This window comes from Balaenoptera borealis (assembly GCF_965194805.1).
Source record: "Balaenoptera borealis genome assembly, chromosome: 12".
NCBI classification, from domain to species: domain Eukaryota; kingdom Metazoa; phylum Chordata; class Mammalia; order Artiodactyla; family Balaenopteridae; genus Balaenoptera; species Balaenoptera borealis.
Window position 1 is genome coordinate 46,237,767 of NC_138869.1, and position 22,580 is coordinate 46,260,346.

Genomic DNA, 22,580 nt, shown 5'->3' on the forward strand with positions numbered 1-22,580 from the left:
AATAAATAAATAAATAAATAGAATACAGCCTTTAAAGATGTGATTAAGCGAAAATGAGGCTGTTAGGGTAGGCCCTAACCCGAAACGCAATTTTTAAAAAAATTTATTTTATTTATGGCTGCATTGGGTCTTCGTTGCTACGTGGGGGCTTTCTCTAGTTGTGGTGAGCAGGGGCTACTCGTCGTTGCGGTGCGTGGGCTTCTCATTGCGGTGGCTTCTCTTGTTGTGGAGCACGGGCTCTAGGTGCGTGGGCTTCAGTAGTTGTGGCTCGCGGACCCTGGAGCGCAGGCTCAGTAGTTGTGGTGCACGGGCTTAGTTGCTCCATGGCATGTGGGATCTTCCCGGACCAGGGCTTGAACCCATGTCCCCTGCATTGGCAGGTGGACTCTAAACCACTGCGCCACCAGGGAGGCCCCGAAACGCAATTTTTGTTAAGCAAATGAATTTCGTGATCAAGGGCTTCAAATTTGCAGAGTATGTGAATATAAAGATATCATCTTTATATGTATTTGTGTTTCATGTAAAAGAAAACATGTTTTCTGATGCCAAAAATAATTTAATTGACAAAAATTGGGAAAGCATGGCAAGTACATAGAAGAATATCAAAGCCAGCCCCCTGGGCAGCAAAAGCCAAGACAGAGTTAAAGTGCAAATGATTAATTCAAATATCACCTGTGAAATTAAAAGGGGTGAGGGATCAGGAGTGGGTGGGAGAGCCCACAGACTGTGATGCAGGTCTAACACCTGTGAGGGCAGAGGGAGAAGGAAGGAGGATTGGGCAGGAAGAGCCTCAGGCTGCAGTGAGCTCTGGGAGAGTTTTGGCCAACCCAACGTAAAGCTCCAGCACAAAGATTGCCTAGAAGAGTCTCGTGCTAGGCAGGAATGACCAGGCCCGAGTACTCCACCACACTTAGTCACTGGCTGCGGCTGCCAGGAGACAGCGTTGCCTCGGCTCCAATGTTGCAGCTGGAGGCTCTCAGCTAACTATCTCCTCTTGGCAGGTTCTCTCTTAAAGGGAGAGCTGACCATATGTATGTGTATGAATGTGAATATATGTGTGTGTGTACGTAAATTATTTTCGTTTTACAAAATTGTGATCATATTGTACAGACTGCTTGGTAGTCTGAATTTTTTCTACTCGGTTTATGCCACTGAGTACACTGACACATATCATGAAATGATTCTTTCAAATCACAATTCATTGAATGGAGCTTCTGTGAATCCACCAGTTTTCTGAAATGATGTGCTAAATTTCGTGACAGTGTATTTATGAGCATTTTCCCAAGGACAGGGCTGGTAGTTTTCCTCACATCCTCTAAGGGGTCCAAAAAGGTTAAGATCCACAATCTAAAACATGATTTATGGCAGTGATATACCATGATTTGTGAAACCGGTTCCCTACCACTGAGTGGTTTCCAATTCTCGGCTATGGTGAACATTGATGTTCATAAATCTTAGCATAATATGACTATTCCCTTGGGATAAATTCCTACACAAGCAATGCTGAGTCAGAAGGTATGTGCCTCATCTTTAAGGCTTTTGATAGTATTGCCAAATACACCAGTGCCTGGGAATAGAGAGCCTTGGGCAGATGATAAGAAAATCCTGGTTGCCATAACTTGTTATCCCTTTTGTCTTCTCCACTGGTGGACATTATTATCCTCATTTTACTAATGAGCTCACTGAGTCTCAGAGAGGTTAAGTGATAAGCCCAGGGTCACACTGGGATCTGTCTGGTTCTAGAGGAGCCAGACTACAGGGGACTTTTTCATAAAGAGCCCCATTATTTAACCATCCATAGGCTGAATCTTCAAATACTTCCCCTCTGAATTATTTATGATTCTTTTGCTTGCAAGTGACAAGGGCCCATCTCAACCTACCTTAAGAATAAAGGAAGCTGACAGCAGGCGATGGCACGGTGCATAAGGCCCGGAACGCGGGGGATGCTGGGTGTGTGAAGGGTGGTGGTCAGTCAGGGTGCCGCCTCAGCCCTCTCCTCTCTGCTCACCACGGCCACGCCGTTGGCTTCTCGGGCTGCATGATGACCACCCGCAACGCTCAGGTCCCGCCTGTTGGAGTCCAGGCAATCATTGGAAGATTGACTCTGCTTTTTCTGTCTCAAACCCAAATTCCTGGGAAGGAACTCTGACTGGCCGGGTTAAGTCAGGTGATTCCCCCTCTCAGCCACTGCTGCCAAGGGAGGAGGTGGGGCAGGGGGTGGAGTTGCCCTGTATTAACAAGAGCTCCGTACACTAAGTAGTCACCACAAGCGAGGAGGGGAAATGCCATGACCCCTACAGTTTGCTCTAGAAGAAGGAGAATAGGATTTTTCATGGCCCCTCTTCAGCTCATGGAGATAGTCTTTGGGGAGAAAAGCACATGCCCTTGACCCTGGGCTCCACCCACAAGTGTGGTAGGAGATCTGTGGCGCTGCAAGAGAACAGGTGTCATTTATTTGTTCAGCCAATTCTTTGTGGTACTAACAGCGAGGCCCTGGAGCAGATGAAAATCATCAGTTAGCCTTTTGGTTATTAGCCTGCCACCCCCTTCCCCCCAAAACACACATGCGGCTCAGCGTCCAAAAGGAAGAGATTAAGTAAAGGGGGAGATGAAAGTTCTCTGTACAATAAAGGCACAGGCATTTTCAGGGAGCCTGTTAGGGAGAATGTTTAAGGGGAGATCTGGAAAAGCCAGATACTGGGGGAGTATTCTTGCAGAGGGAAAGCAGCTCCCAGTTCTGGGGCAGCAAGGCCAGTGTGGCTAGAGTGCAGGGAGCACTGGGGGAGAGGGGGCGTTGAGGCCAGCAGGGCCGGGACAGGGAGGGGGCTCTCAACGGCCCGCCGCTGGGTTTGGCCCCGGGGATTGTTAAGGCAAGTACGTGATTTGAGCTAAGCTCTGAAAAGATCAGCACAGCTGCCATGTTAAGAATAGACTTGGGAGTGGGGTTGGTGCCAAGGGGTATGTGCCGGGAGATGGGTGAGAAGGCGAGGCTGTTGTAGGGCTGGCGAGGAGATGGCACTGAGATCAGTGAGATGGCCCTGGAGCCAGAAAACAGTGGATGGACTCAAGATACCTGGAGATTGTGGGTGGATATGTGGGAGGCAAGAAAATGGGGAGAATCAAGAATAATTCCTAAGTTGCCCATTTGTGCAACTGGATGGTTGGGCGACGGGTGACGGGTCATTTACTGAAAGGGAGCAGACTTGGAGGGAAACAGCGTTGGAGAAAGAAATCAAGAGGAGAGGCAAAGAAGCCAGCTGAGCGGCCAGAAAAGAGGTCTGGCTGGACATTAGATTTGGAGTCATGGGTGTTGGAAGCCGTGAGGCTGAGTGAGCTCACCTGGGCAGGGGCTGTAGCTAGAGAAGAACAGAGGGCCCAGGACCAAGTCCTGAAGAGCTCAAAGAGAGGGAAGAGCCAGAAAACGAGCCTGAGGCAGAGCAGCCAGGGAGGTACCAGGAGAAGAAAGAGTGTGTGACATTAAGAGGAGGGTCAATCCCTGTTTTGGGTTTGCACCATGGAGGTCACTGCTGGGGCAGTTTCCGTGGGGAGGGCCATGGCTTCCCTGGTGTCATGGGAACAGGGGCTGGATCTATTTCACTTGGGTGATATGGAAGTGGGTGACTCCACGCCAGAGGACTTGGGGACCTTTGTGCTATGTTTGTAGAGCAACATGAAAAAGAAAAAAGTGCCTGTGACATTTTCATCAACCAACATGGTTGGGGTGTGAGCTGTGAGGGCAGCCTGTGGGCAGCCTGAGGAACGCCCTCGGAGCTGCTAGAGGAACTGTGAACTGAGGACCTGGGTGTGAAGCCGCTCCCCATCTGCTACCTGGGAGGAGAAGTGCCCTGCCACATGGGGAACGTGAGCCCTACAGACAGGAAGGAGGATCGCCCTGTTTATTTCTGTCTGCCTGATTTCACATCTGCTGATGTCTTCACACCCACCCTCCTCCCCTTCTTTGAGCCTCAACGGTTGAGGAGCTAAAAATGTACCCCTGAGGCCAAAGCTATGCGTTACGCTTGGTCAATTTAGCACAACCAGTCTACTGGGGAACTCAAAAGGCTCACAATCCTCTAAACCTGTAAAACAACAACCCCAAAAGATGGAAAAGATGTGCTCCATGCCCTCCGAGCACTGTGACCACAAGACGGGTGTCCACAGGGCGCCCACCACATCTGAGCGCTGGTTGGAGTGACTATTTTTTTTTCTTGTCAAAATAAATGGGCCTTTTGTGTTGAAAATGATTTCACGGTTTCATTTCCTTCGAGGGCATCCTGCCCTCATTGACGTGAAAATGCCTCATGGAAACTCCTGCTGCGGGCTGGCTGTCATGGGTGACCTTCAGGGCGCCGGGGCCCCCCTCCTGCAGCCCCCACCCACTTGAGAGCTGACCTACCTGGGATCCCCTAGACCCCAGGCTTCTTCCCCTGGTAGGGCCTGAGCTTATGGCAGGGCTGGGAGAGAACTGCTGGCCCTTGTGACCCCCTGGTAGGCCCTCCAATCTCCAATTATGGGGAGCATGATTGCCTGATGCCAGGCTCTGAACCCAGGTGTGCTGAGGCTACATGTCCCATGGGCTGTTCCCAGCCCCTGGCTGAGCTTGGCGGAGACAGATGCTAAGCCAGGCCTGTTTCTGGGAGATGCAGGGCTCCTCCAACAGGCAACTTTGGCCTGGGAAGACCTTTCTTCTCCCTTCCTTCTCTCCTTCCCAGGGGTCAACCAGCATCTCCTTCTCCCAGCCTCCCACATCTCCCTCCCCATCCCCTGCGCAGGCTTGGAATCTCATCTTGGTATCTGCGTCTCAGAGGATCCAAGTTAACACACCTGGAGCTTCCAGAAATTGATGGGAATGCAGGAAACAGCCCCAGTGTTCATTGCCTGGAGGGCAAGGTCAGTCTTATGCCATAGTCTGTCTCTAACTGGGGTCATCCCTCTGTCCCCTTCTTCTTCTTCTTTTTTTTTATTTGAGTTCCTTATATATTTTATTTTATTTTTTAAAATTTTACTTATTTTATTTATTTATTTTTGGCTGCGGTGGGTCTTCGTTGCTGCGTGACAGCTTTCTCTAGTTGTAGCGAGCGGGGGCTCCTCTTCGTTGCAGTGCGCGGGCTTCTCATTGCGGTCGGTGGCTTCTCTTGTTGCGGAGCATGGGCTTTAGGCGTGTGGGCTTCAGTAGTTGTGGCACGCGGGCTCAGTAGTTGTGGCGCACGGGCTTAGTTCCTCTGCAGCATGTGGGATCTTCCTGGGCCAGGGCTCAAACCCATGTCCCCTGCATTGGCAGGCGCATTCTTAACCACTGCACCACCAGGGAAGTCCCCTTTGTCCCCTTCTGAAGAGACAGATTCCCTCATGAGAGGTGCACGTGGCATCCCCATGCCTTTGTGGTGCCTGCTGCAGAGCACTGACACTGAGCTCCAGCCTGTCTTAATTCACGTCCGCCCAAGTCACTGAGTGTTCCCATGATGGGCACCTCAGTGAGCTGGTGATTCCCATGTTCAAGTATGAGGGGACATGTGACTTCACACTGAGAAACATAAAGCACAATGGGACGCAGTCAGCAGTCCATCCTCTTGTTTGTCAAGTAATGTGACTTTAACCAGGGATTCTGGGTGCTGTGAGATTAGAGAAGAAGGATGGGAGAGGAGGAGGGAGCAGGGAGGGATGGTGAAGTAACAGGGTCATTTTACCATTTACCAAGGGGAGGTGTGGGGCTGGCAGTGAGTGGAACATAGGCAGGAGGTAGAGAAATCAGACGGAAAAGAGCAGCTGAAGACCTGTACTGGGTTGAACAGTGTCCACCCCATCCCCAAGAATTCACGTCCTTCCTGGAACCTCAGAATGTGACATTATTTGGAAATAGGGGAGTTGCGGATGTCATTAGTCAAGACGATGTCAAACTGGAGTAGGGTGGGCTCTAAATCCAACATGACTGATGTCCCTATAAGAAGAGGAGAGACGCAGAGAGCCAGGAGGAGATGCCATGTGGAGACAGAGGCAGAGGTTGGGACAATGCAGGGGCAAGCGAGGAATGTCAAGATTGCTGGCAGGCCTTTCTCACCTTCTGAGATGGCCCACACTCTGTCTGTGGAGTTTGTTTTTCTCTAAATAAATCCACTTCTTACCTATCACTTTGTCTCACACTGAATTCTTTCTGCGATGAAACATCAAGAACCTGAGCTTCATTAAGTCCTGAAACCAGGGAACACGGGGTCAAGCCCTGGTTCGGAAAGATCCCACATGCCGTGGAGCAACTAAGCCCGTGCGCCACAACTACTGAGCCCACGTGCCACAACTACTGAAGCCCACGTGCCTAGAGCCCATGCTCCGCAACAGGAGAAGCCACTGCAATGAGAAGCCCGCGCACCGCAACGAAGAGTAGCCCCCGCTCGCCGCAACTAGAGAAAGCCCGCGCACAGCAACAAAGACCCAAAACAGCCAAAAAGAAATTAATTAAAAAAAAATGAATACCCCAATGTAAATGTCCAAATTATATGAACAGGCAAATTACAGAAAAATTAACAATATGGAATGTTCACTAAAATTTTTAAAAATTTCAAATTAAAAGAAAAGAAAAAGATTGCTGGCAGCCACCAGAAACTAGGAAAAGGCACAGAAGACTCTCCCTTAGAGCCTGAGTTTGTGGTACTTTGTTACAGCAGCCCCAGGAACTGATACTGCGGAATCTCGCAGTGAGGCAGATTGGAAAAAGCACTGTAATAACAGTTCATTTCATTCGTTCAACAATTATTTACTTGCACCTACTCAGTGCCTGGCCCTGTGCTAAGTGCCGGGTAAGCCGTGGGAATGAAGTAGATGTGCTCGTGGCCCCATGGAGCCTCCAGCTAACAGGAGACAGATGCACATGGGACGGTCACGCAATGGATGGAGAATTACAAGTTGTAAAAAGTGCTGGGGAAGGCAAAGAACATGTTCTTATGAGCGCAGTCGGGCAGGAGGGACAAAGCATAGGTGAGCAGTGGGATAGTTAGGGAGGACTCTGTGAGGAGGTGACGTTTCAACCAGGAGTGTGTTGCGGGCCGAGGGGAAGAACCAGAGGAAGGGTGGCTGGGCATCTGGCCTGAGCGGGTGGTGGGGCAGTGCTCACCCTCCAGGAACTGAAAGAGGGTGCGGCTGAGCTCAGTGGGGAGAGGGGCGCAGCTGGGAGAGGGAGGCAGCCTCCTAGGGCTTACTGGGGCTCTGGGTTTATTCAAAATCAGTGAGAAACACTCCCAGTTAAACCTTCACCCCAGGTGGTCATGCACATGAATGAATTTTAAAATGGGGGTGGGGGGCCCCTGGATGAAAGGTCATGATGAAGTGTTGTCACCTCCTGGGCAGCAGTGGGTCACCTTGGCTGAAAGGGCACCCTTACATCCCTCCTTCAAGTGTGTACAAACCTCACACCAAATCTATATGGAAAAACAGGCCTACACCTGGATTCCAAATTGAGGGGAAAAGGAAGGAAGGCGGAGGTTGGAGGGGCTGCCCTTCTGCCCTTTACAGTAAAGCACTAACTGTCAAGTCAGCCTTCTGAGGCTGGGCGGTGGCTCTGCAAGTGTGGATGCCTTACTCAGGGGCAGTGTTTAGAGAAGAACATTCTATGGGTCTCATCTCTCTCTCAGGGCTGCCCTGGATCTCAGAGGCCCTGCTGCTCTTGCGTGTGTGGGTGTCTCTTCCCTGTACAGACAGCGGGAACCTGGGAGGAAGGGGCGAGGGCTGAGAAGCTGGTCTCCCGTGGAGGGTCACAGATGGTGGTGGTCCCAGCTCAGCAGGGCCTCTTTCGCTCTTCTGTGACTTGGCAGGAGCAGGCAGGACCCTGGGGGTAAGTGCCACACAGGAAAGAAGTTCTCAGCATCTCTGGCCTCAGTTGAAAGTCTCACTGTCCCATGTGGGTCTCCATTTTTATGTCTGTGTGCCTCTCATCTCTTTACTTGATAATATATATTCATTCACCCACTCACTCATTTTTTCAACCAATATCCATTGTAGTTAGCATTATCGAACTGCAAACAGCATCAACCTCAAATAAATCCAGAATCCTTAACATAGCTAAACGGGCTCCCACCCACCTCTGCATGGTCCCCTGCCCTCATTCATTATGTCCTGGTCACTCTGGCCTTTCAGTTCCTCAAAGATGCTGAGTACTTTCCTACCACCTAGCATTTGCACAGGCTGTCCCTTCTGCTGGGACCACCCCACCTTCTTGTTTTCACCTGACTGACTCCACTCCCCTTCAGAAGCCAGAGATCTCCCACTAGTCCTCACCATCTCCCCTCAGTAGAAGCCAGTATATTACCATCTCACTTTGACATCATCTTGCTGCATCTGCTTCTGTCTCCTGTGTCAGGGTACTCATAACCACTCTTTGGAACCCATCATTCAGACCTGGGGTCCATCTTTTTCTCACAGAATGGGGAGTACCCATCTACCCTCATTTTCATCATGTGACTCTGGCATGTGTCAGATGGAAACGTTCTTGGAAACAAGTTTACAAAGTGAAACTGGGTAGGTGCCAATGTGCCATCGGTCAGTGAGGAAGGCCGTCTCTGGGTCACCTGCTGCTCACCCCTACTCTTATCCAGTCCTCCACGATGGGAAGACAGCACCTAAATCTTCTTTCCTTCATCAAGGGAATTCCTTAGTTACATCTAGATATGCATAAAATGCTCCAAATATGCTTCTCCTCCCGTAACAACCATCCCCAAAACCTGCCCAGCAAGGTCAGTGTTGATTTCCCTGCCTTCGATTACTTTGTTGTCTCCTTTTCTTAACTGCCTGATAGAGCCATGTCCTTCAGAAGGGCTGGGTGGATGGATCAAGGTCCTCTCTGCTCTGGGCTTGACTGCAGACCCAGTGCAAAACCCTGTTCTAAATGCCATGTTGACCCTACACCCCTCTGCTAATACACTCCTCCAGAAGCTTGTTTGTTCATTCAAAAATATTTAGTAAGTGTTAGCTTTTGACCCAATTCACAACCACTATCTACTGATGGGAAACAGAGAGGGATGAGACACAATCCTTGTTCTTACGGAGCTTACATGGCGACGGGATTGAGAGAGGGCAGGAGAGAGTAGAAACCCAGGTCATTCCAAAGCAGTGGGGCAAAGGCATGGAGGAAGGTGTGTGTGGCGGTGGTGGGGGAAGAACTCTGACGTAGCCTAGAAGTTCTGGGAAGGTTTCCTGGAGGGAAGCCTTGTAGATGAACAGTGGTTAGCCTGGTGAAGAAGAATGTCCTTTAGAAATCCGGCAGACTTCCTGGGGATGACATTCAGAGTTGCCAGATCTCCTTAGCCACCTGTTCAGAGACCATTTCTACTAGAGGGAGGGGCCTGACACCCATTCAAGACTTGAAACTAAGTGAACTGAAACTACCAAAGCTATGACTGAGCCCCCGGAGGGTTCAACTCCTGAGCACGTGAGGAGATCAGCCCCTCTCTCTAGCTTCTTGACAGAAGACAGGGCAAGTCCTTTCTGGGGAGAATAGTATCCACCTCATTCTCTAGTGTGCTTTTATACCTATGTCTGGCATACACTAAAAAAAAAAATTATGACACATGAAGAAGAAGGAAAATGTGATCTTTCATTGGGAAAAAAGAAACAAATAATAGAAACAGACCCACAGATAACCCAGCTGTTGGAATCAGCAGACTAGGTATTTAAAACAACTTTAAATACATTAAAGAATTTATGTAAAGAGATAGACAAATATAGGGAAAAAATGGACTAATTCAACAGAAAAATGAAAACTTATTTTAAAAAAACCAAATGGAAAATTTGAATTAAAATATATAGCATCTGAAATGAAGAATTCCTTATATATATAAGTTTAACAGTAGACTAGACACAGGATAAGAAAGAATCAGTGAACTCAAAAACATGCCAGTAAATATACAATTACCACATAACCCAGGAATTGCATTCTTCAGCCTTTATCCCAGAGAAATAAAACCTCATGTTCACACAAAAGCCTATACATGAATGTTCATAGCTGCTTTATTGGTAATAGCCAAAAACTGGAAAAAACTCAGACGTCCTTCAGATCCTATGTGCATACCATGGAATGCATCTCAGTAATAAACTACTGATAAATGCAAAAACTTAGATGAATTTCAAGGGAATTGCGCTCAGTAAAAAAAAGCCAGTCCCAGGGCTTCCCTGGTGGCGCAGTGGTTGAGAATCTGCCTGCCAATGCAGGGGACACGGGTTCGAGCCCTGGTCTGGGAAGATCCCACATGCCACGGAGCAACTGGGCCCGTGAGCCACAATTACTGAGCCTGCGCGTCTGGAGCCTGTGCTCCGCAACAAGAGAGGCCGCGATGGTGAGAGGCCCGCGCACCGCGATGAAGAGTGGTCCCCACTTGCCGCAACTAGAGAAAGCCCTCGCACAGAAACGAAGACTCAACACAGTCATAAATAAATAAATTAAAAAAAAAAAAAGAACGTGAATTTCTTTAAAAAAAAAAAAAAAAAAAAAGCCAGTCCCAGAGGTTACATACCATATGATTCCATTTATGTAACATTCTTGAAATGACAAAGTTATAGAGATGGAGAACAGATTAGCTATTGTCAGGGGTTAAGGAAGGGGTGGGGATGTGGTAGGGAGGTAGGGTGGTTATAAAAGGGCAACATGAGGAATCCTTATACTGATGGAACTGTTCTGTATCTTGACTATGGTGGGGGACACATGAACCTACCGTTGTGATCAAATTGCACTGGACTAAATACACGTACACACATACATCAGATCAGTACAAGTAAGACTGAGGAAATCTGAATAAGATCGGTAGATTCTATTAATTTCATTATCATGGTTGTGATATTGTACTACAGTTCTGCAAGATGTTATCATTGGGGGAAATGGTACAGGATCTGTTTGTATTACTTTTTTTTCCCCCTTTTTAATTTTTATTGGAGTATAGTTGATTTACAATGTTATGTTAGTTTCTGCTATATAGCAAAGTGAATCAGTTATATTGATACATATATCCACTCTTTTAGATTCTTTTCCCATATAGGTCATTACAGAGTATTGAGTAGAGTTCCCTGTGCTATACAGTAGGTCCCTATTAGTTATCTGGTTTTTTTTTAAATAGCTCTTTATTGGAGTATAATTGCTTCACAATACTGTTAGTTTCTGTTGTACAACAAAGCGAATCAGCCATATGCATACATATGTCCCCATATCCCCTTCCTCGAGCCTCCCTCCCATCCTCCCTATCCAACTCCTCTCAATCATCGCAAAGCACCGAGCCAATCACCCTGTGCTATGCTTCTGCTTCCCACCAGCCAACTATTTTACATTCGGTAGTGTATATATGTCGATGCTACTCTCACTTCGCCCCAGCATTGCCCTCCCACCCCATGTCATCAAGTCCATTCTCTATGTCTACCTCTTTATTCCTGCCCTGCAACTAGCTTCATCAGTACCTTTTTTTTTTTTTTAAGATTCCATATGTATGTGTTAGCATACAGTATTTGTTTTTCTCTTTCTGACTTACTTCACTCTGTATGACAGACTCTAGGTCCATCCACCTCACTACAAATAACTCAATTTTGTTTCTTTTTATGGCTGAGTAATATTCCATTGTATATATGTGCCACATCTTCTTTATCCATTCATCTGTCGATGGACATTTAGGTTGGTTCCATGTTCTGGCTATTGTAAATAATGCCGCAGTGAACATTGTGGTGCATGTCTCTTTTTTAATTATGGTTTTCTCAGGGTATGTATTACTTCTTACAACTGCATGTGAATCTATTTTTTAAAAAAGAAAGGAGGGACTTCCCTGGTGGCGCAGTGGTTAACAATCCGCCTGCCAATGCAGGGGACACGGGTTCAATCCCTGGTCCCGGAAGATCCCACATGCCGCGGAGCAACTAAGACTGTGCGCCACAACTACTGAGCCTGCGCTCTAGAGCCCGCGAGCCACAACTACTGAGCCCACGTGCCACAACTACTGAAGCCTGCACGCCTAGAGCCCGTGCTCCACAAGAGAAGCCACCGCAACGAGAAGCGTGTGCACCGCAATGAAGAATAGCCCCAGCTTGCCGCAACTAGAGAAAGCCCGCGCACAGCAACGAAGACCCAATGCAGCCAAAAATAAATAAAAAAATAAATTTATAAAAAAAAAACAAAAACGAAATACCAAAGAAGATTCTTTAAGCCAACAGGAAATTATCTCAGACTGAAGGCCAGATCTGCAGGAAGAATCAAGAATATAAGAAATGGTAAGTATTTGGGTAAATATAAAAGACTATTTTTTTGTTGTGTTTAAAGCAAAAATAATAAGCAATTTGTGTGGGATTTATAACATATGTATAAATAATTTTGACAATAGCTCATAATTTGACAATAATTTGACAAAAGGACAGGAGGGGAGAGTTCTGTCAGAACAGTACAATTTGTCCATTGTGAAGTGATTACAACATTAACTCAAGGAAGACTATTATTGGTTAAGGTTGCACGTTGTAATGTCTAAAATACCCATGAAAAATAATACAAGGAGATATAATAAATATATTATCTATTCAACGCTCATGACAAGTAGGTAGAATGAGCATTAACACCCAGTTTCACAGGTAGAAAAACTGAGGCTTGGAGAGGCTAAAGCTTTGCCCTGAGGGCACCAGATGGGAAACAGGTGTACCAGAACTTAAGACAGGTTTTCAGACCCCCCAAAGCCCAGCGTCCCTCCCATCATTCTGAGGTTCAACAAACTTTCTCTGTGCAGGGCCAGATAATAAATATTTTAGGCTTTGTGGGCCACAGAGTCTCTGTCACAACTACTGAACTCTGCAAAAACAGCCACAGAAAATTCATAAATAATCGAGCATGGCAGTGTTCTGATAAAACTCTTTATTTATAAAAACAGGTGGTGGGCCAGATTTGGCCCATGGGTCACTGTTTTCCAGTCTTGCATTATGCTACTGTCCAGTGGTTTTTTGGTTCTGGCCCAGAGAGGGTCATTGTGATCCACAGCCAGCGTCCACAACCACCAACATAGCAACAGGCTCTTTTTGGTCTATGGCTGTCCCCCGCCCATCTCCCCTTCCTGGCTCCCGTGGGCTCTGGCCCCAGCCTTATGATAAATAGAAACCTTAGTTCCTTTTCATTCCTTCCTCAGGGGAAATATCCAGCAACAGGCCAGGAACTGCTGGGCCCCGATTACTGCATCACATTTTGCTCCCTCACCTCTCCTTTCCAGTCTTAAAAATAAACCCACAGCGCTTCCGCCAGCAGCAACTCACTGCCTTCTCACTGTTTCCCTGCGGCCTTTGCTTGAAGCTCTCTCCCCTGAGGGCTTCCAGTCCTTAGGGTCAGCCCAGCTCTTGACAACCAAGACTTTAAAACACACACAAACCATATTTGCAAGAGGCTGATGTGCTCCAATAATGCCCCATGACTAACGTTTAACAATGACTCTGTGGCAGCCCAGGCAAGAGAGGCCAGAACTGAAGTCTTAACTGAAAGAGCAGGAAACCATCCGGTTGCTGTCCTTTTGTTCCCTTGGCCGAGAAACCCCCAGACTGTTACTTAGGGCTGCTCAACAGTTTCTAGTTTACAAAATATCCCCAGACAATTTTCAGCAGATTTCCCTTCCAGGACGCCCATCTCACCCACCAGCTGGCTTTTTTTTTGGCCTCGCCGCCGTATGGCATGTGGGATCTTAGTTCCCTGATCAGGGATCGAATCCGTCCCTCCTGCAGTGGAAGCACGGAGCCCTAACCACTGGACGGCCAGGGAATTCCCTCAATTTGTAATTAAGGAAATAAAAACCTCTGCTGGGTTTAACAACTTGCTCAAGGTCACCGAGCCCATTTAGGACTAGAATCATTCATGCAAATATTTACTGAGCACCTACTGTGTGCCTGATGGTGTTCTGGGTCTGAGACACAACAGAGACTAAAATTGCTGTAAATAAATAAAATAAGGCCGAGTGAGTCCCTGCCCTCACGATGCTGACCTTCTGGAAGGAGAGACAAATAATAAGATAAATATGCAAACTGTGTCATTATTTGCTAGGGGGTAGGGGATGCTGGGGATGGGGTGGTTTTTGGTATAGGATGGTCAGGGAAGACCTTACCGAGCACAGAGACCAGCAGGAGGTGAGAGAAGGAGCGATCTGGGGAGGGGCTTTCTTGGTAGAGGGACTCCAAGTCTGAGATGCTGAGGCAGGGGTGTGCCCGGTGTGCCCGGGGAACAGCAAAGAAGCCAGTGTTTCTGGAGCAGAGTGACCTCGGAGGAGTGTGGAGAGGCAGCGGTGGGAGGGAGTGGACCCATCATGTGGAGATGGTGTCTTATTCATTTCCAGGTACACTTTGCTTAGCACAGCACAGAGCAAAGCACGGCTGATCAGAGGTTTATGGCAGCTTGTGGGGCTGCAGTAACAGATGCAGGGGAGCTCAACCCTGCGGGTGACCTGGTGTTCTGTCCTCACCTGGAATCTGTCCCGGAGCTCCTGCGGGGAGGAGGGGCACAGATAGAGTGCGTGGGGAGAGGCCTCCAACTCGCATTCCTAGCTCTTGCACTGAAAGATCAGCACCTGGATAAAAACGAGATGGGATCTGGGAAGTGAAGACCCCTCCGCCCCTGCCCCCACCTCTCCCTGACCCCCAAGGCCACCCTCTGGGAGGCTCGTGTTTGTACCCTAGGCAGGCCCCCGCCCAGACCTCTGACCCCTGCCCCGGCCCTGGGGCTGTGCCTCAGCTCACCTGCCCCACCTGTGACCACCTGGCAGTTGTTTGTGGCCACAGGGAAAGGGAGGGCTCTGGGAGGGGAAATGGGGAAACCAAGGTCAGGTCTCTGAACCCTCCTCTCCTCTGCTCCCTTCCGCAGGGCCCTGTCTCAGGCCAGGAAAGTGGGGAAAATGGGAAGAGAAAGGAACTATCCTGTGCTAAGCACTTACTGTGTACCAGAGCTCATGACCTCGCGCATCCTGGTGGGTACCATCCCTGTGGGGTGGGTTAACTGCAAGCACGTGGAGCCTCTGAGCTGTGGGAGGCTGGCCCAGGGTCCTGCTGGGTAGGTCATGACTGGCTTTTTTTGCTTTTAGCACTTGGTGTTATAGATTTTTTTTTTTCTTGAAGTATAGTTGATGTACAATATTCTATAAGTTATAGGTGTACAATACAGTGATTCACAATTTTTAAAGGTTATACTCCATATATACTTATTATAAAATATTGGCTGTATTCCCTGTGTTGTACAATATATCCTTGTAGCTTATATAGACTTCTTAAAAAAAGTGAACATTTGCTGAAATACAGATTCCAAAAACGCATACACATTAAGCATACAGCTCAACAAATCCTCATAAACTCTGCCATCAGCACCCAGATCATGAAACGGAAACCAACAGCACCCACCTCCAGACACTCACCAGCTGGCGGCCTCAGGCAGGTTCCCTGACAGCTCCAAGCCTCAGTCTGCCCATCTGTAAAGTGGGGCCCTGCTTGTTAACCTCCTCACAGCACGTTTGGTGAGGATTAAATGGGATAAAGCATTTAATCATAAGAACACTGGCTGAATCATCAGCCTTTCTACATACATGAACTCATCGAACCCTCGCAACAACGCCAAGGTTAAAACTGTCATCCCCACTTCCCCAGGTGAGGAGACGGAGGCTTGGGGGGTTAAGCGGCCCGCTGAGCTCTCAGGACCAGTACCTGGGAGAGCGGGGACTCCAGCCAAGCCGAGTTCCAGGGTCCCCCATCTCACCCGCCATTTGCTGAGCTCAATCTCTGCACAAAGTTAAGCTTAATATGCAGTAGAGTCCCGACTTATTACTGTGCTTCCATCAACAATACAGACGACTCCCACCATAGGTGGGTGCTGTCACAGGAGGGTTCCCTGCAGTTTGATGCCTCCGGTGATGGTGTCACCTGAGCACAGGTGAGGATGGGGGCCTCCCTGTGTAACTGTCCGCCTTGGCCCCAGCCTCAGGCCCTTCCCTGACTGGCAGCTGTGGCTTGGATTAATCCTCAAGACTAAATTGCCCCCCCCACGACACTCCTAGTCACCTGGTGTGAAGCTCATCCTCTGTCAGGCAAAACCAAATTACCAGTTACCTCCCCCAAAGCAGGTTTCTGGCTGTGGGCTTGTGCATGTGTTGTATGCTGGCGTGTATGGCGCGGGGTGTGTGTGCAGTATGTGTGGTATTGTGTTATGTGTGTGTGGTATCTCTATATGTGTGTGTGGGGGTGTGTGTGCGTGTTGAGGTGTGGGTGTGGGTGTGTATATGTGGGGTGTGTGTGTATGCGGTATGTGTGTGTTGTATATGGGCTGTATGACGTGTGTGTATGTGGTCTGAGGAGTATGTGTGTGGTGTATGTGGTGTGTGTGGTGTGTGTGTGTGGTGTGTGTGTGGCATGTGTGTGTGTGGCGTGTGTGTGTGTGTGTGTGTGTGTGTGTGTGTGAGGTGGGGTGGGATGGGGTGGGATGGGGTGGGGTGGGGGTGTAAGTCTCCAGGACCAAAACAAGGTGAAGCATTTAGGGCTGTGTCACATTTCTACCGTTAATAAACAGCCCTGACCCTTCAGAAACAGGAATCTGAAGAATTTCCCAGGTTTCCAGCAGGGCACGTGGGAAACCTGCCTTTCTCTACCTTTTAAAATGCCCCACTTCTTCGAAACCAGCAAAACACTCCAAACTGTCTCCATTAATCAATGTGTGAATCTCATGGAGGAAGAAAGTGGGGAGAACTAGAGACCAATAAACGGACCTTTGGAGTAAAAATCAGTCATTTATAAAGTGGCACAAAGCAGATCTGTGATTTCATACATTTCTGGAGTGAGGCCTGGAGTCCAGGACAGAGGGCAGGGCTGGCATCAGCAGGCAGGCGATGAATGAGTTATTTCAGAGCCACAGTCAGCAGCGTTCACACACTTAGAAGGTGAACAGTCATCACTCAGGAGATGCCTATATACCCAGGTGTCAGCAGACAACTGAGATATTTAGAAGATAACAGACTTACACAGACAGCCAAGAATTTAAAAGCAAAGATTGTTCAGGTGGGGGAGGCAGGTGGCTGCCCACCGAAGATTTGGGTTCCCCTTCCCTTAGGCAGAGTTGCTCTTGGGAAGGGGCTGCCCAGCCGGGACCACATTTCCCAGCCCCTTGAGGCCAAGAGAAAGTGGGCAGAAGTGATGTATGGCCATTTCCAGATCCGGCCCATAAAAACCACCTTCTGAAATTCCACCTCTCTCTGCCCATATCTGAGGGCTGGATATTGACGTCCAGGGCAACTTGAGAGCCAAGAGGTGAAGGTGGTGGAGGTTCCTTCAGCCTGGGTCCCTCCATCAAGCTGGAATGGGATGGAACAGGATCCCTCCCTGCTCCCTTCTCCAGAGGATTAGACTTAGGGAATGAGAAATAAAGTTTGCTGAGTGAGCCCACTGTGGCTTAGGGGTTTATCTGTTATAGTTACATTAACAGCTGATAATTTTTGAAAAATTATTGCTAAAGATGATTGGTAGACAATCAAGATACTGGCAGACCACTGAGGTGTTAGCGCACAATTAAGGGGCTGCAGGTAATCATGAGGTAACTTGTAACTGAGGTCTACTGCACTCACTAAGAGGGGAACTGACTCCTAAGATGTTAGTAGTTGTCTTAGTTCTGGCTGCTGTAACAAAGTACCATAGACTGCATGGCTGATAAACAACAGAAATTTATTTCTCACAGCTCTGGAGGCTGAAGTCTGAGATCAGGGTGCCAGTTTGGTCGAGTTCTGGTGAGAACCCTCTTCCGGGTTGCAGACTGCTGACTTCTTGTGTCCTCATGTGGCAGAACGCAGAGAGGAAGCAAGCTCTCTTGTGACTCTCATGAGGACACTAATCCCACCCAGGAGGGCTGCACCCTCATGACCTCACCTAGTTACCTCCAAAGCCCCACCTGCTAGTATCATTACATTTGGAAGTACGATTTCAACATATGAATTTTAGGGGGCCACAAACATTCAGGCCGTAATAAAAATCTATTAAGATATTACTAGAAAGCTAACGTGTTATCTGATAACTAACAGGTTAACTGACATCTAATCATGGAGATACTTGGTGACATCTGGCTTTTCAGCCTATTTCCACGTGGTGGCTGCCTTGTGTCCTGCCCACTGACAGCGAGCCCCCTGGGGAACCCACCTCGCAAAGCCCCACTGGCCCACCCTGGCCCTGTTTCTACTGGAAGGGAGCTGCCTTTTCCCTGATGAATGACATTCCAGGTTCAGTGAATAATATCACCTTTTGGGTGGCCCCGCCTCCCCAGTTGATCCCACAGTGTCCCCTATACCCACTGGACACTCGCCCCTCACCTCACAGTGTCTGAGGAAGGGGATCCCTGCCCAGGCCCGGTTCTTCTCCTGGTCCTGAGGCAGCCCATGAGGGTGCAGCTGCAGCAGGTGTGGCAGGCGAGTCCACCTTTGGGGGGGCTGGGGCAAACCACCCCTAAGTAATCCCAGATGAGGTTCTTCTGTGGGCGGAGGAAAGGATGTTCTGGGGAAGACACCGGCCTGGCTGTTGTTAGGCCAGGCAGCTCTCGCTGTGCCCACAGGCCCAGGCCAGGTCTCCCCTTCCATGGGATTTTCCTCGCAGTATGTGGAGCAGAGCAAAGTTGACCCCCTGACTTCTAGGTCTCACTGATGGGGCTCAAAGGTGAGGGCTGCCTGGGAGTGGTCAGTCCCAGGCTCAGAGAGAAAGCCCAGACCTCTCCCTGGGTACCAGGGAGGTGCTCACCCAGGTGTCCTCAGATCAGGAAGTGTGGGCGTGGCAGGTTCTAGGGTACTCTGAGAGCCAGAAATCAGGGCTGTCTTGGAAAACCCAGGAGGTTCAGGGCTGGTTTGCATCAAGGCCTTTGGGAAGCAATGTGGTGGAGCAGGGTGGGAATCACGGCTCTGCCAGCCTCTCGTGTGGTCTTGAGCTGGGCCCCTCCTGTGGTAAGGCTCTTACAACAGGGCCTGGCACATAACTAGTCCTCGGTAAGTGGTAAATGTTATTATTGCTGCTGCTATCGGGGCATCTCAGGCATCACTGGGTGTCTGGCACAGGCCTGCTCTTCCAGAAGCCAGATGAGAACTGGAATTCAAGTTCAGGGCCTGAGGCGCATGGAGGTGAGTCATGACTGTTGGGTTCCAGGCGCGTGACTCCAGCAGGCCTGGCTCCGCACCCCCGCAGGGCCTCGTTATCTGTGCATCCGCTCCCTCACGCGGGCAGACGCAATGAAGACCTGGAGTGAGGTCAACCGTTCTGGACGGCTGTTGGCCCCACCCTTGGATCCGAGGCTGCTGCCCACAGGACTGGCCCTTCCCCAGCCGTTCCAGGCTGCCGCCTCCCTGCCGGCACTGCCTGCCCACCCACCCTGGGGGGATTCCTCCTTGCTCATTGTTGGTCACCACAGATTCCAATCTCCAGACTCATCAGCTTGGATGAGAGCCTTTGGCCGCCCACCCTCTGAGCTTCAGACAGGGACTCAGCCCATGAAACAGATGTTTTCTGCTTGCTCTTCTCACAGGAAGAAACGGGAGTACAGACTCTACTCATTTTGTCTACCCTGATGGTTTCCACAATTAAGAATATTTACCTCCTGAGCTGAGTTTTGCCTGACAGTACCACCAGGCTTTTCCTGCAGGGTAGGGGCAGGGGCCCCTGAGTGGAATGAGCACAGAACGGGGGTCAAGATACTCCATCACTTACTGTAGGACCTCAAGTAAGTCACAGCCTGTGTGAGCCATGGTTCTGTCATCTGCAAAAGGGGAATGACGTCTTCCGGTTTGGTCTCACCCGCTGCCTTGAATGAAGCAGCAATGCCTGGAGCCACCCAGCCCAGGGCATCAAGGCAGGCCCAAGGCAGCTCAGCTTGTCCTCACTCCATCCTATGTTCATCCACGTCTCTTGTGACTCTGTGTCTGTCTAGAGCGTTTCCTCACCCCCAGACTCGCTGCTTCTCAGGCTTCTCAGGACTGCTTCTCAGGACTCTCACCTTCTCTCCGTGTGGTGGTCGCCTTGGGGGCTCCACCCGGGTCCTCCTCACAAGCAGGGGTGCCTGTCCCCAGCTCCCGTGCGTGCTGGCTGCCGACGGCTCAGCTGTGCTCCTCTTCGGAAACCTTCCCTGAGCCAGTGGGAGTCCCTTCATCCCAAGATGCCCAGGAAATTATTAACTATCCCCCTCCACCGGGTGTTGGCCCACAGCCAGTGATGGACGGATTCAGGGTACAAAAGCCCAGCCCCCTTCTTTAAGGAGGGTCTGCGGGGAGGTGAATCATGAGTGTGGGGCTCCAGTCTGCGGGGCCACATACATGCCAGAGCTCCAGTTCAGAATTCCCGGGACAGAAAGAACAAGAAAGAGCTGTATTTCCTCCCAAGACATCCCACTTCTTCCCTCCCGGAAGGCAGGTTGGGGCTGCAGAGAAAGCATGAGCTGTGAACAGAAAGGCAGAACTGGGGCTGAATCCTGGCTCAAGCAGTTATCAGTGGCATGATGTAGGTCATTTGCTATACTTTTCTAGGCCTCAGTTTCCTTCTTTATAGGATGTGGGTCATAATTCCCACTTTGTAGCACTGCTGTGAGGATTTAAGAGCACCAGCCAAACCCCTTGCACGGTTCCTGTTGCACAGAATGACCCTGTAGCCTTGTCTGCCTCCTTCCCTTCCCTCCTAGGAGGAGAAAGACCAAGAGGGCAGCTGGTGGTGGAGGCCAGGGCAGCTGGTGCAGGAACCACGCCCTCTTTGGCCTGAGTAATGGCCAACTGTGGCCCAGCAGAAATGTCATCAGCCCAGTTGAATGTTGCTGCATGTCCGTGTGCACTAGTGGCCTCATAACCCTGACTTGGGCTCAGTTCAGGAATCAAACCACCTGGAAATGAAAACCAAAGCCAACTTCAGATCCTCAGCTTTTGGTTTGGAGGCCATCTTGTCTGAGCATTGGCCTGCCAAGAAGCCTGTGGGCCATGAGTGGCTTGCAAGGATTTCTGGTGGACTTCTTTATGTGGCCCCAAACCTCTAGTGCACACCACTGGGCCATCTGCCCCCAGCAGCCTCAGGCCATCAATCAGTAAACCCCAAGCCAAGGCAGCAAAGGCAACAAGAATAATGGCCACTCCATTCAGTCACGAGGCTTCCCTAGTAAGCCCCAAGCTTCCAGCCAACATCTCAATTTTCCCGACTTCAAGCAAGATGCGCAATTAGGTGAGGGGACTGGTAGACACAGTGGATGGCATAAGGGGATTTGGAGGTCAGAGGACCTGGGTTTGGATTCGGTTCTTTACTTAGCTGTGGAAACTGAGCAAATTACTGAACCTCAGAACCTGGGTATCTTCATATTTATGAGAGAATAATTCCTTCCCTCTAGGGTTTTAGTGGAAATTAAATGACATAATGCAAGTGAACTTGTTGAGTCCAGTTTTTGACCTAATCAAGGCAGTTAATAAAGGACTGAGATCATTTCCCACCCCAGGGATCAGATTTTTCTGTTCAATTTTTCCATTACACCAACCATCTCAGTAGTACCAATGAGCTCTTGTTTTTAAAAGTTTTATCCTCTTGGAGAAAAAGGTCTCCAAAGACATGCTGGTTAGTCCAGTGGCCTTGAGGCTGGACTCACCCATTGCTCTGGTCAGATTATGTGCAGAAAGAGGGCTCCCTACACTCATCTTGTTGACAGACTCAAGACCACTTACCTTACTTCTGGAATAAACAAGACAATCAAGCAAAAACACTCACTCACCTCCTTGTACCAAATATCCTCATCCGTTCACTTATATTTAATCCACATTTGTTGGTACATGGAATTGGATTGTGTACACTCAAGTCAGCTCTAGGAACGTCTTAAATATTTGCTCCAGAGTTCCGGCCCCTGCCTTCCCTTCTGGTCCTAGTCTTTCCCAGCTCTACTTCATTGTGTTTTGGTCGTTACCAAATTCATCCCAGTTAAGCTGAAGGTTAGGGAGAGAAAGGACTAGTTAGACATATGGTTCAAATGCATCAATTAATCCTGTGGTTTTCAAACTTAGCTGTCCATTAGAATCACCTGTGACGCTTTTAAGATTCCCAGATGCCCAAGTGCACTTCAGATCAATTAAACCAGGATTTCTGGGCATGGGGATCAGGCAGAATATTAAGTTTGAGCCAAGTGACTTAGTTGCTGTTACTAACGTTCCTGAGTCAGTATGGTCTACCATGTTCTGTAAGTTCCGCATGCATCCCACTTTATAACAGTCCACGTGGAGTCAGGCACATAGCCAGTGCTTCAGATGACGATGGAATACCTCCATCTGTTCCTGATTAACTCCCAGAATTGGAATATGGTGGCTATTCCAGGATCACACATATGTCCCAAAGTCATACATGACAAACATTTTATTCCATTAAAAAAAGTCATCTGTTAACTGCTGAAGTGCAGGGGACCACATCTGAGGCTACTTCAGAAAAAGGCATCAGAGAATGAATACAGATTTTCAGTGTCACAAAATGGCTAGATTCTCCTCCTCCTCCCCCTATTAAATAGTAATCAGTGGCTTAGGCCAGTTCTGGTAAGAGCACCTGATAGCTGACTTCACAGAAACCCAGGATCACCCTAATATACAATCACA

The 22,580-nt window shown here is 49.0% G+C and overlaps 2 protein-coding genes across 10 annotated transcripts in view; one reads left to right on the forward strand and one right to left on the reverse strand.

Annotated features, from left to right (window-relative positions):
• Window positions 1-22,580, forward strand: part of LOC309608113 (uncharacterized protein) — a gene marked incomplete at its 5' end in the record, with an annotated part of 79,062 nt that overhangs the window by 11,432 nt on the left and 45,050 nt on the right. For 5 of the 9 annotated variants that reach the window (XR_014232645.1, XR_014232646.1, XR_014232647.1 and 2 more), the window contains one exon: window positions 3,665-7,677. The exons of 1 other annotated variant lie outside the window; for it this stretch is intronic. 3 more of the 9 variants (XR_014232648.1, XR_014232650.1, XR_014232651.1) reach the window with 3 other exon arrangements.
• The window catches only part of LARS2 (leucyl-tRNA synthetase 2, mitochondrial), a 159,425-nt gene continuing 157,743 nt past the window's right edge, over window positions 20,899-22,580 (reverse strand). Inside the window, exon 22 of the mRNA XM_082347356.1 lies at window positions 20,899-21,923. The gene's annotated coding sequence lies outside the window, so the exon portion shown is untranslated. The remainder of the gene's footprint in view (window positions 21,924-22,580) is intronic.